Raw genomic sequence first — 13621 nt, forward strand, 5'->3', positions numbered from 1 at the left:
ATCCCGTGCACCTTATGGTCCGAAAAATACATATTTGGCTTTTTTATTTGGCACACTGCAGTTTAATAAGGAGCTTGGAAAGAAAAGCGTCTGGACTTCTTGAGTTGCTTGAAGACGTTTCACCTCTCATCCGAGAAGCTTCTTCAGTTCAGTTCTTCTTCAGTTCCCCTTAGAACTGAAGAAGCTTCTCGGATGAGAGGTGAAACGTCTTCAAGCAACTCAAGAAGTCCAGACGCTTTTCTTTCCAAGCTCCTTAGTCTACGATGACCTGGATGACTGAGAACCTTCACAGACACACTGCAGTTTAATGTTGCAAAGCACCTCTTTTTAACTTCAGTGGATATTATAAATGGTTATGCTCAGGATATGTCAGCCCATTTCTACTGGAAATGCATTTGGGTTAAACTTTCAGCAAGGAATTTGCATTTGCACTGTTAAATTTTGATATAGCTTTAATGCATAAAAAAAAAACAGCTGCTTGTTTAAGTGAAAATAAATGGATGGGTTGTTTTTTTTTTTTGCGCTAGTAAAGTTGTGGAGTTGTATTTTGTCTCGCATCAATTATATCGTCAGTTATATCGTTATCGCAAATTTTCAAATACATATGGTGATAGATATTTTTGGCCATATCGCCCTGCTCTAGTCTTTAACTTCCCTTAAGTAGAGTGGCAGTGGATGTGGGTTGGAGATGCAATGAGCTTGAACCTGCAGGCGACCATCTTCACTGACCACACCATCTGTGACGGAGGACCCATCTCTCCTGTTGTCCTGCAAGCAAACAATCATATTTTTTGGAACATGAACTTAATTGCTTTCTTAAAATATTTTTTTCTGCATTTGGTATAGAACAGACTCAAATTTAGACAATCTCAGGCTCCCTCCCCACTGGAGAGTTGACATTCAATGTCCCAATTGTCAGTCTGGATAGCCCTGACCACCAACCAACACTGTTACGAGTTCAAAATATTGGGGATGGATACAAGAGGAAAACCAAAATAACAACACTGGTCCGGCCGGGTCAAGTCAAAACGATGATTTTAATGCACACGTGTGGGAGATGAATACGGCGCGCCGACAGCATCGATCTCTCACCGAAAACCACAGAACAATAGTTTTTATGAACCTCAGGGTATTAGAACGTCCCCTCATGCGTAAAGTAGGTACAATACAATCAATGTTGACAACTTTTAACACATTAAAAGAACATCTTCCTCTTCCCGAGGCCAGATCCTTCCCAGTAATCTTCTAACTCTGCTTATCCCCTGGAACAAACAGTCTCTCCTGCAAGCACAATCAAACAGCTACAAGGCCTTGCAAACTGTTTTCTAAATATTTGAACTCTCCCCTTCACATGAGTTTAACTACTGCTTGTGTGTGTGCGTGTGTGCCTCGACCTCAGCATTCACGCTGTCTGTAAGGACAGAGGCCAACTCTTCATATGTGGAATAACCTAACTGAAACCATACAGCTAATATGTTGAATAAATGTTCTAATCAAATGCCACTACTCAAAGCTTAATAAAAGAATATAAATGAATAAAGGATAATGATGCATAACATGGTATATGTGTTTTGTAAGCGTGTGCGGCCTTCTACGCTCTGAGCCACTTCCCTCAATAGATCAGTCAGACATCCCGCTGACTGTAGCTTTTAACCCTTACTGACTTGAGCACAACTCCATAATAAGCACCAGGCGGCAATATGTATAAAGATGATCATGGTTACACCTGCAATGAAAGATTATATGATTATACTAACACCTGTAAATAGAAGATTAACATGAGGTTATAACAATCACTGTCATCCAAACTTTAATGTAATGTCAATAGCTTCAATAAATGCTTTAATGTAATGCTTATTATATGATTCTGATGCAATGATAAAATAACAGTAAAATATATTTTCTCATGACCTCTGGATTACTCCAGAGGTCACCACACTTAGTTTTGTGTCACTCCTCGACCTACACAGCCACCTCTCCATGTCCATTAATGGCATCATGGGCCCCGGAACCACCGTTCCCAGGTCCACTGCCCTCGCTCTGACCCTCTCAAGCCGTCCTCTGGCTCAGGAATGAGTCAACAACCTCAGGTGTTCAAAGAGGCGTTCTCACCCCCTTACCCCGTTGAAATCCCCCTTACACTCGTCAGACACGTCGTCTGGTGTCCGTGCCTTTCTCTGTAAGAGACAGAAAACCAAAACACCGCCCTACCTAATCTTCATAATCTAACTTTATTGTTCATTGTTCTTTCAGTACTGCAAATTTGGTTTAGAATATCATGTTCAGGGCTCTCTGACCCAGCAACTTATTCTAACCATAATCTATGTGTGTGTAAGCGTGTTTGCATTTACCCCTCTGCACTCAAGGCCAATACCTACAATATATCAGTCCGGACAATCACGCCGAACGAAGCTTATGACCTTCAAGACCGAGCGCTAACTCATTATGAGCACATTTGCAATGTGTGTATGAAAATTATTAGAACCACTCATTTTAATCAAAGACAGCAAAAACAAATTAACCATTTCAATTCTAACATTTGCCCCCTTTTCACAAAAAACATGTGTTTCCTTTAGCCTACCATCCCAGAGTTTCCTCTCCAGTGTGATACTCAGCATCTCGTGAACACAGGCATTTTATCTTCTAAACGCTATTCAGTTTATTTAAATCATTAACGCTCAAACATGGGAATATTGATATATGCTTCCCAGTTGCTCCCTAAAAAATTCTGGGAACAATAAGGTCATTATCAGCTTAAGTTTTACCATACCGACATTATTAAACACACAAGTAAAGTCATAAAAATGTTCATAACACCATTGTTTTATGTTAAACTTCCCCCCTTTTGACACAATCCCTTGTGTCGGATTCATCCGAGCTAGAAAATTAAAAGAAAAGGTTAGTGACATCATATCTCAGAAAGTATCAGAAATTCTCTTCTCCCGTGTTGTTGCTCCAGCCTTGTCTTCCTGTGCTAGGGAATGAAATCAATTTAGTTATCATGATTGACCTGTTACACTCCGGGCTCCGCCCAGAGCCTGCATCCGCAGAATTGCCTAGAAACAAAACCTGTATTAATATGAACTTCACATATAAAACGCCTTTCTAAATTTTTATTTCCCCCTTGTTTTCCCTCGCTGACCACAGCAGGGGAATCTATGTCTTGATTCAGCCATGAATCCAGCTCACCTGATTCATCACTGAGCCCAACCGTCACTGGCATCTGATAGTGTGGCACTGCATCTTCTTCTCTTAGTGTCACTATTTTCAATCTGTTAATTACAATTCTTGAACATGAAGTAGACTGTGTTTATAACAAGTCAATACAGCTGTAAATGTGGCCAATTATCAATCAATTAACAGTCAATAACAAAATCATAGCTTTTATTTTATGCATGTTTAAGTCAACCACTTACCCAGAGGATCCTCAATCCCAGAAAATTTCTTCTCCACCTTTAATACTGTCTGTCATCCGTCCATGCCCTGGCAACTGGGCTATCCAGAGCTGTATCATTTTGAAATATACATACAACAAGCCAAACCATACCTTGGTCACACCAACCCCTCTCTCCACCCTGAGGATGTCCAACGCCATCCTAGTCTGGACTGTGAAAGGTGACTTTAACGCCGACTGTTTCAACAATCCAGTTTACTGCCTTCCCTGGTCAGGTTAGCCAATGTCTGCACACTAGTATAAACATAATCAACATGGTCCGCATTATATTGCATGTTATTTCACAGTATTATAGACTCCAAACCTCCATCCTTCTGTGGTTCGCTAAATTACGTTTATCCAGAACTCCGTTCTGTCTCTAAATTTTGGAGAATTTTATGCTTGTTGTCAAGATTTGAAGAACCTTGAGTTGTTAAGTTCTCCCAATTCTTTCGGTCCTTTCGGCTAAAGGAAGGACACTGCTCGGTGTATAAATGCTTGATCGACCATTACTTTATTCCATACAATTCAACACTTTTAAGCATAAACCATCGTAAAAGCCTAAACATGCACATTCTTTCTCTCACACGGCGCCTAAGTAGCGGCCTTGGCTCCCGTTTTATCTCCTCCTGATGAGATGAGGCAGAAAACCTCTCCGGTATATTCTGCTCTCTTCTAATCAGACAAATAAGGTCATAATTCTCTAAAAACAGTATTTCTTATAACTCCCCAGTATACTGCATTATAAAACAATATCATTCATGCACAATAAATCAGCAGTCCAATGTAATACAAATCAGTTTAAACAAGTGTAATAGTTATCACCTTCTTTTAATCCAGGAGAACAATGCAAACTAAAACTACATAATAGTTTCACCATCTAGTTTCACAATATAATAATCTTACAATTCCCCCTTTGTGATCTCTTTTTTAAAGAGATCACCTACACCTCATAATCCAGTTTTGTGAGGTCCATTGCTTTCTTTTGCTCCTAAATCTAAGGTCCTCTGTCCCCCTTTAACGAGTGGAGTATAATGACTTCTATGTTAGCGCATATCAGATGCAACACAAACTAAATTTACAACAACAACCCAGTTTTTAATTATAAGAATTCAATTCAAATCTATGGTTTTATCACCCCCATCGGGGCTTACCTTTCCCACTACTGATAATATTTCTCCCTCGAATATTGGCAATTGCCCTCCTTTGGTGGCGAAAAGCTGTTGGTGTGGTCAAGTGGGTGCTATAGGAAACAAAAGCTCAGGACAGAACAGTTATCAGTCATGTACTTCATACAGAATTTGCATACATTTTGATTTCATATTGATCCTCTGAGTGTAGTGGTACATTTCACCTGAATTTGTCAAAAGGAATTTTATAAAATACACGAAACACAATAGGTTTTCTTTCTTCACTTTGCTCTTGTTCTTATGCAGCGCCACATCCTATCACATGGCCCTGTTGGTTATATTCTACTTTTTAAATTTCTGACCGTTTCAAGAAAGAACCTAATTCACATGGACCAGTGTTTGTTATTACATATCTCTTATTCTGAATGTGAAGTTTTCCATTTCCCTGATAATCATGCATTTTATTAAAGTTTTGGCTTTTTCTCCATAAATGTTAATTGACTTTTTACAGTGGCCTGCTATAGTTAATAATAACATGTTCAGTCATTAGTAACATCAAACCTTTCCTTCACTGTAGCCTTTGACATTCCCCAACATTTTTAAGGTGGATATAATGTAATGACTTTAATCGAAACACAACTAATAAAACACAATTTTCTTAATGCAAACATCAATAACTCAAAATTAGCAACCAAACGGTTAAGTCCGCAGCTCCACACTCTCATGTGAAGCTACATTCTCCCCCTCCAGTCTCTGTTATCTTCCTACAAAAACAAGGCAAGACAAAACATCCACCCTTCTCTCACAGGCTGGGTGAATTGTCTGTCGACATTTATTAATCCTAAAGTTGGTGCAGTCTTTATCTCAGTCTCAAGTCAGTCCATCACAGTCCAGTTACATGCATACATTCACACACATTCGTACCAGATATTGCTGATAATGGAGTCTCACACGCAACCTATTCGAGTATCCATCACCAGCAAGATGACGCCATCATTTTAAAGGAAACAATTCCTTGTTTTTTAGACTGGATTGACTCGCTGCAATCCTTATAGACTCAGGACTTCTCATGTGATCAGTGTCCCATATAAGTGAAGTTCTCCCAAGCCCATTTTAATCATGGAGAAAAACACTTTGCGACTGTTTTCAGTAAGAATATTTTATCGAGCTTTAAAGTTCAATCTCTCAGGCCTGGATTAAAGAGCTGATTTGTTAAATCAGGAACTCTCAAAATACCAAAATATCACCACCGGTGGATCACACCTCTCAGATTTTCTTATCTCAGTGCACTGTAACAAAAGCAAAAACAAACGTCACCAATAAAATTCTAATAAAATACCAAATACTGGGGCCCGTTGCAGACATGTCCACGCATAGACCCATCTCTCTCTCTCTTAGAGAAAGAAAACAACCCAAACCTCACTTATAAAAATCGACCTAGTGTTAAGCAAAACCCAAAAATTAACCAAAACTTCACCACAAAGTTCTCCTCACTCCACGGACAATATCGTGTAGGAATACAGGTACCATAACTCCTTTTGCACTGAAAAACATGTTGGATTTACTTGATTCAATAGTGGACACCGGTTGCACACAAATATTTTGTATTGGCAGAAACTTAAACAACTGAGTTAAATCAACACAACTTTTCCATATTCAGTAAACCTGTGCCTTTTGTGTTCATAGAACATGATTGAAACATATTCAGATCAAGTAAGTTGAGCTCTTGGAATATTTCAATCCTTCACAATTCTGTCAATTTATTTCAACACTATTCAATAAGACTTATATAAATACTACTCGGTCACTTAAATACTACATGTTGTCTTCATATCACATACTGTTTAACAAAGTCTAGGTCCCGGTTACCATAAAAATTGAATGGGCCTACAACAACTACCATCCTCCTATCTTTATCCTGGTTGCAGGAGGGCTGGGAAACAACCCTGAAGAGATAGGTTACTAGGCGGGGACGGCTCGCCAGTTTATCACATAAAAACAAACAACCATTTACACTTACATTCACTGGTAATTTAGAATCATCAATTAACCTAGCTCTAATAACTGCATGACTTCTACCTGTGGCAGGAAACCAGAATACCCAAAGAGAAACCACTGCAAACTAGCCAGACTGTGGACTTGAACCCAGGACCTTCTTTTTTTCTTCCAGTGTGTTCCTCCTTTAATTAAGTCTCCATCACCAACATGTGGTGCTCTGAAATAAAACTCACACCGTTAATTCAACATTTTCACTCTGTACCACACAGGCTGTGTGAAGCACAGTAAACAATTCAGTCGAGGCCCTGAGCCATAAACAGACATTGTTTTCATAACCAAACTGCTTTAGACCCTGTCCCTTAAATCTACACAAATGCCCTCTGGGTGACATGAAACGCATTTACCAATAAACAATCAATGGCTTCTTGTTGTTGTGACAGATTCTGTGTTGGGATGTTTGTGTGCAGCATTTTTTCTTTTTTTTTTTGCGTATCAGCATAAGCATTTGTTAGCAAAGCATTCTTCATTGCATCAGCGCATGTGTGTGTGCGCATCACTCTTCATTGCACAAGCGTGTGCATGTGTATGTATCACTTCTAATGCCTCAGCATTTCGATTCAGGTGTGTGGTTGTGTGTGTGTATGTGTGTGTGTCATTTCTCACTCAATCAACGAGTGCACATGTGTTCATGTGTGTGTTTCTCTTCATTCTGAGTCAGTGTATATATATGTGTGTGTTTGTGTGTTCATCACTTTCCTGTTCTGGTGTCTTGGGTAAACCACGGCCTGAAGCGTGCCCTGGGGTCCTGCCCTCCTCCATTTCAGCCTGTTCGCCACCCTTGCTGCTGTTCAAAGTTCAGTCTGTCCTGGTTCTGGCCCCAAATCAGGCAGTGCTTTTCTCCAGTGTCCATGTTCACCGCAGGTGAAACCTGCATCTTCTCCTTGTCCAGCTCCTCCTGAGCCATGCTCAGTTTCTGCTCTGATGCCTTGAGCTCTTACTGAGGACAGAAACCTCAGAGTCTTTTCCGTACACGTCAGATTTAAGTTTATTGATGTTTTCCTTGCTTTGCTCCACGGACTTCTGCAGCTCTGCTGTCCGGCTCTTCTCAGAGGTCAGCTCCTGGCTGAGCCCCGACACCTGTGCCTTCAGCTTATTTTCTTCTTGTGCTTTTGTCCATTCTGAGGTGCCTCCTGACCTCAGTTACTCCTCCTGTCTCTGGCACGCCTTTTTTGCTGCCGTGTTGGTCCATCACTGTCCTGCACAGTGTTAATGCAGAGTTGTTAAGGTCAGCATTCTGTTGCTCGGCCTCACCTTTCATCCGGGCTTAATGGGCGTCTCGTCACAGCTCTGTCAGCTGAAGCTGTCTCAAAATCTCCCCCGTGTAGTGAAACGAGCCTTGGGTTTAACGCTCTCCGTCTCTGCTGCATGAGATCGCTTTCCTGCAGCACTGTTTACATTTTCAGGTTGTTGTTGTGGGTCCAGCTGCTGCAGCGTTTGGTCAGGGTCACATCAAAGATGGCAGAGGGGAGAGCAGGAGTCCAGGTCAGCCTCGGCTTTCCGGGCTGGCAACGCAGCCTGCAATTAAACATAAAGAGATAAAACAAAACAAAACAAAAACAGACGAACAGGAAAATGATGTTGTTTTGGCTGTGTTATTCAGAGAGGGGAGAAACACCAGGCCAGGCCCTGTGTCAGCCTTCTCTCACCCTTTTTTTGTTTTTTCTCACCGTATAATCAACCCACCAAGTTGACAGGACAATACAGGTACATGTTAAAATTCTTAGGATCGTGTTTAAAAGCCCAAAAAGCAATTTCCTTCCTTCAGTAATCACTTATATTATTCAATCAGCAGAAAACATCTCACAATTTGACTCTTAACCACTAAATTTGTTGTTTCAACACTGGTTGGTCATACCAGTATCTTTCTTTTTGAAGTTAAGTTGTTGTCCTGCAACCCAGAGAGTTTATTTGTTAGTAGTGGATAAACTTCATCATTAAAACAACAGGTGTCTGTTAATTTTCGCTGCTTTAACCTTGCTGGAAAATCTTCACATGTTCATGAGTGTAAGCTGTTTCTTCATTGCATGTGTGTGCGTTTGTAGGTGGGTTATTTTAACTTGCTTCTCCAGCAAGGCATTCCTCTAACAAGTTCCTTTCTCATACATTTCTCTGGTTGTGTGTGTGTTTTTATTTTGATTTCCCACCTTAAATAACAGCATTCCTTGTCTTCAGCCAGGAGTTAGGGCTTGCTCGTGAGATTCAGGGACACATGGTGCTAACAACAATTTAGCCAAAAACTTGCCTGAAAATTTCCAGTGATGGTAACCGATAACCGGATGAGAAGATGTCTTTTAAGCTTCTTCTCAGGGTGGGGACCAAGTAAGAGGTCAAGGCTGTAAAATTTTGAGCCAGTCTGTCGTCCTAATCCTGTTAATCTATCCTTTTTCGCTGTACTCAGGTTTCCAGGTTGAGAGAAATCCACCTGTATTAACACACTAAAACATTCAATTAGTATTCCATTTCTGAAAACCGCCATTCACTTCATCTACCTAGATTTTACTCTCTCTCTGTCTGGGTGCATACTCCACACAGTCTGGCAGTTGCCTTTTATGGGCATGCAGAGTTCCTGTCACACACACACACAGCTACTCACACCCAGCAGCTGCAAAGTTGTCTTCACGGTATCTATCCGCACACTTAGCCACAATCATCCGCTCCTCAATATCAATGTATAAAACCAGTATTACCCCTAGAAACACACACACCCTCAAGAATTCACTGTATTTAATCCTTTATTCATACTCACTGAGACAAATGCAATTCATGTAAAGAAAATCCCCTATAGGTGAAATTTCAATTTGGCACGGCCCTGAAATAAGCATGCCCTTTATCTACACAAAATTAAGTTGCTACACCACATATAGTGGTGAAATTCATGCTTAATCACACCCTATATAATGATAGAACCAAACAGTAAAGTAAATTAAATGTAAATGCTTATATTATTCAACTAAAACAATAACCACTTAAAGATCTTATAAAATCATGCTTCACACCGCAAACATGATCCAAATCATTTTATGATTTTATCATTACAAATACAATTTTCTTTAAAGTCTGTCTGTAAGTACAAATCAATTTAAACTTTTCACCAGACTTATGTTAAACTGCCCCTAACAAGTCCACTTTATTGCGTGCTCATAGATTTTTTTTATCAGAGAGATTCACCAAATGTACTTTGTTTAAGCTTATTGCTCTGTCACGCTCATTAGGCTACGTTCACACTGCAGGCGAAAGCGCATCAAATCCGATTTTTTCGACCCTATGCGACCCGTATCCGATCATGGTATGACAGTGTGAACGGCACAAATCCGATATTTTCAAATCCGATCTGGGTCACTTTCGTAAGTGGTACTGAATCCGATACGTATCCGATGTTTTAGAAAGCGACTGCTGTGTGAACGGTCAGGTCGCATTAAATCCGTCTTTTACGTCACTGACACAAGACAGACGCCGATTATCAGCGCCGGAGAAGCACTCGATAGGACATCGCGAACGCTTCCTGGCCATCCAGTGTAGATGTTAGTGAAACTGTTGGGAAGACAACGTTGGAGAAACATGAACATTTTATTTGTACTGTATAATCTGCAGAATCTGACAGTAATCTGCAACTATCCTTTGAAGCACCGCTCCTCTAAAACAGCAATAAGGATAATTATTAGGTTATATACATTATTATGTAAATAACAAAATAACTTAAAGCAAAAATTGTGAAACGTAAAGTCCGAAGTCTTTATTTTAAGGGCCATCAGTCAAACAATATTGTTTGCTCTGGGTCTAAACAGCACCTTGTGTGTGACATCTTCTTTTGCGCATGCGGGCCGCTTTGAGCGTTCACACTGGAGAGCGTTTGCTGTCGCATTTTATGTGTAGTGTGAACAAGCAGACTAAAAATCGGATTTGATCAAAAAAATCGGAATTGAGCATTAAGACCTGCAGTGTGAACGTAGCAGCTCATGACTGCTTAAAGCCTGTGTCTGGAGTTGACCACAGAGGCAGAACATCATTCAATCCTCCACGATGGCAAACTCCACTTTCTCTGTATCAAGATAGCTCATACTCTAAATACACCATACATTATACTAAAGCCAAACGGTAACTTGATTTATCAAAAATATCTATCTATGTGTTTTCAAGCTGAGAGAAAAAGAAACTCAACCTTTTGTATCATCATGTATACATTACTTGAATCAAAAGCATTTTCAAACTCTAAAACATCCAGCTTTGCATCACAATATGCCAACCACAGCCATTAATCACATATTCACAACAATACACTTCTCATGAGGTTTTCACCAAAATCAAAACAGACCTTTACCAGTAATTTCAGTGAGCAGACTTTTAATTTTGTCAATGTCCAATTTGGCACACTTCGGAATAAATCAACAGGTAGTGCCTCACCTTTTAGATGTGACCGGTCTGCCCACTCACTTCAGCTCACTGGCTCGCGCCTGTCCGTTCGACCACCTCGGACCGTCCAAGCCTCCAGATTCAACTTCCACCCCAATACCTCAGGACGAGCCCCCATAACTGTTATGAGTTCAAAATATTGGGGATGGATACAAGAGGAAAACCAAAATAACAACACTGGTCCAGCCGGGTCAAGTCAAAACGATGATTTTAATGCACACGTGTGGGAGATGAATACTGCGCCGACAGCATCGATCTCTCACCGAAAACCACACAACAATAGTTTTTATGAACCTCAGGGTATTAGAACGCCCCCTCATGCGTAAAGTAGGTACAATACAATCAATGTTGACAACTTTTAACACATTAAAAGAACATCTTCCTCTTCCCGAGGCCAGATCCTTCCCAGTAATCTTCTAACTCTGCTTATCCCTTGGAACAAACAGTCTCTCCTGCAAGCACAATCAAACAGCTACAAGGCCTTGCAAACTGTTTTCTAAATATTTGAACTCTCCCCTTCACATGAGTTTAACTACTGCTTGTGTGTGTGCGTGTGTGCCTCGACCTCAGCATTCACTCTGTCTGTAAGGACAGAGGCCAACTCTTCATATGTGGAATAACCTAACTGAAACCATACAGCTAATATGTTGAATAAATGTTCTAATCAAATGCCACTACTCAACGCTTAATAAAAGAATATAAATGAATAAAGGATAATGATGCATAACATGGTATATGTGTTTTGTAAGCCTGTGCGGCCTTCTACGCTCTGAGCCACTTCCCTCAATAGATCAGTCAGACATCCCGCTGACTGTAGCTTTTAACCCTTACTGACTTGAGCACAACTCCATAATAAGCACCAGGGGGCAATATGTATAAAGATGATCATGGTTACACCTGCAATGAAAGATTATATGATTATACTAACACCTGTAAATAGAAGATTAACATGAGGTTATAACAATCACTGTCATCCAAACTAATGTAATGTCAATAGCTTCAATAAATGCTTTAATGTAATGCTTATTACATATGATTCTGATGCAATGATAAAATAACAGTAAAATATATTTTCTCAACACACAATAATGTCATGAAAGCATCATTTTAAAAAGGGCTATGCAAACATGGCCAATAACTTTCATTCTAATGATGTGCAAAATGATTTGGGCACAAAACAAATTTTGCTGTTAGAAAACTTGCAGACTTCACTATATACAGTGTAGACCCTCTAAACTAAGTTTGAAGAAATGCAGACCAAACTGTTGTTGTTTGTTTACTTACACAGCATGTCTTGTAGAATTAACTGGAGTCACAGCAACAGCATAGTGCAGTCATATCTCAAGTCTAATAACAGAAGACAGGAAAAGATCAGTAAAGAAACAACTTCCCCAAACCAAAGCAAAATTAAACAATAAGTAAAACAGGCTGATCTAAAGTATGATTAAAGTTCAGCCTGATTAATATAAATGTCACTGACAGTTGCTAATATATTGGAAAACCAAAATACTTACCACTGAGTTGATTTCTTTTTGTCCAACAACAGGAGTGCTGGTCCCGAGCCTCAAAGACAGTAAGAAGCAAGCAGAGGGAGAAAAAAACAGAACATTTTTCAGAAACTGATTTCATCCTTAATGGCTGTGCAATCACGGGCAACCGTGGCTCAGGGGGTTGGGAAGGGCACCTGTAACCGGAAGGTCGCCGGTTCGATCCCCGGCCTCTGTCCTGGTCGTTGTGTCCTTGGGCAAGACACTTTACCCTACTGCCTACTGGTGTTGGCCAGAGGGATATGGCAGCCTCGCTTCTGTCAGTCTGCCCCAGACTCTGGTTGTAGCCAGAGCAGCTGTGGCTACAACCGTAGCTTGCCTCCACCAGTGTGTGAATGTGAGCGTGAATGAATAATGGCATTGTAAAGCGCTTTCGGTGCCTTAAAGCTCACAAAACTATTTCAACAAACAGCAAATGAGAGCAGGCACACGGATTCCACACAGAGCGGACCCGACGCATCAGAATCAGCTTGTCTTTCTCGGCTTTCTCACCCGATGATAACATCTTGAGCTGACGCTTCTCCAGGTTTGATCAACATATTCCATAACAAATGCTGGCACTATGAACATGCGGACTGATCCGCGAGGGAGAAGGACGGTAGTGACCTGGCATTTTCAAAACACATCTTTCATCCTTCCGCAGTGAGAAGCAAAACTTCCGGCTTACTTAGTATTTTCTAAATTAAGACAACTCAAATAAATTGAGTTTATCAGCATTTTTGCATAAAAAGTACTGGTAACTTTTGACCAGTTGGTCTTCCTCGTATACGAGAAACAGCCAATGATGCTGCCAAAATGCTGCTGTAACAAAGACTTTCTGAATCCTGCTTCTGAAGTCATGTGTAGGCAACTCCTCACAGGTTCTCTTGGTTGTCCTTTTGTGTATTGTTCTAAATAATAAAGAAAACCTCTAGGGTTTTATTTCTGCTTTCAATGTTGTGTTCAAATCATTTAATAAAAGTCTGCGTCACAGTCGTAGCCGACCCGAGAGAAAAGGACTCCAATGCAGGATGCAGATGGAGCACAGGGAACGTTTAAGTGAC

At 40.4% G+C, this 13621-nt stretch overlaps 1 long non-coding RNA gene across 1 annotated transcript; it reads right to left on the reverse strand.

The window, feature by feature from the left end:
- Positions 1 to 629: 629 nt before the first annotated feature.
- LOC134630539 (uncharacterized) lies at positions 630 to 13156 on the reverse strand. The gene is made up of 3 exons (XR_010094302.1): positions 13071 to 13156; positions 12316 to 12378; positions 630 to 768 (listed from the first exon to the last, which is right to left on the reverse strand). It is a non-coding gene; the product is annotated as an uncharacterized LOC134630539 (long non-coding RNA).
- Positions 13157 to 13621: the final 465 nt, after the last annotated feature.

The sequence above is a fragment of the Pelmatolapia mariae genome, linkage group LG7, assembly GCF_036321145.2.
Source record: "Pelmatolapia mariae isolate MD_Pm_ZW linkage group LG7, Pm_UMD_F_2, whole genome shotgun sequence".
In the NCBI taxonomy this organism is placed as follows: domain Eukaryota; kingdom Metazoa; phylum Chordata; class Actinopteri; order Cichliformes; family Cichlidae; genus Pelmatolapia; species Pelmatolapia mariae.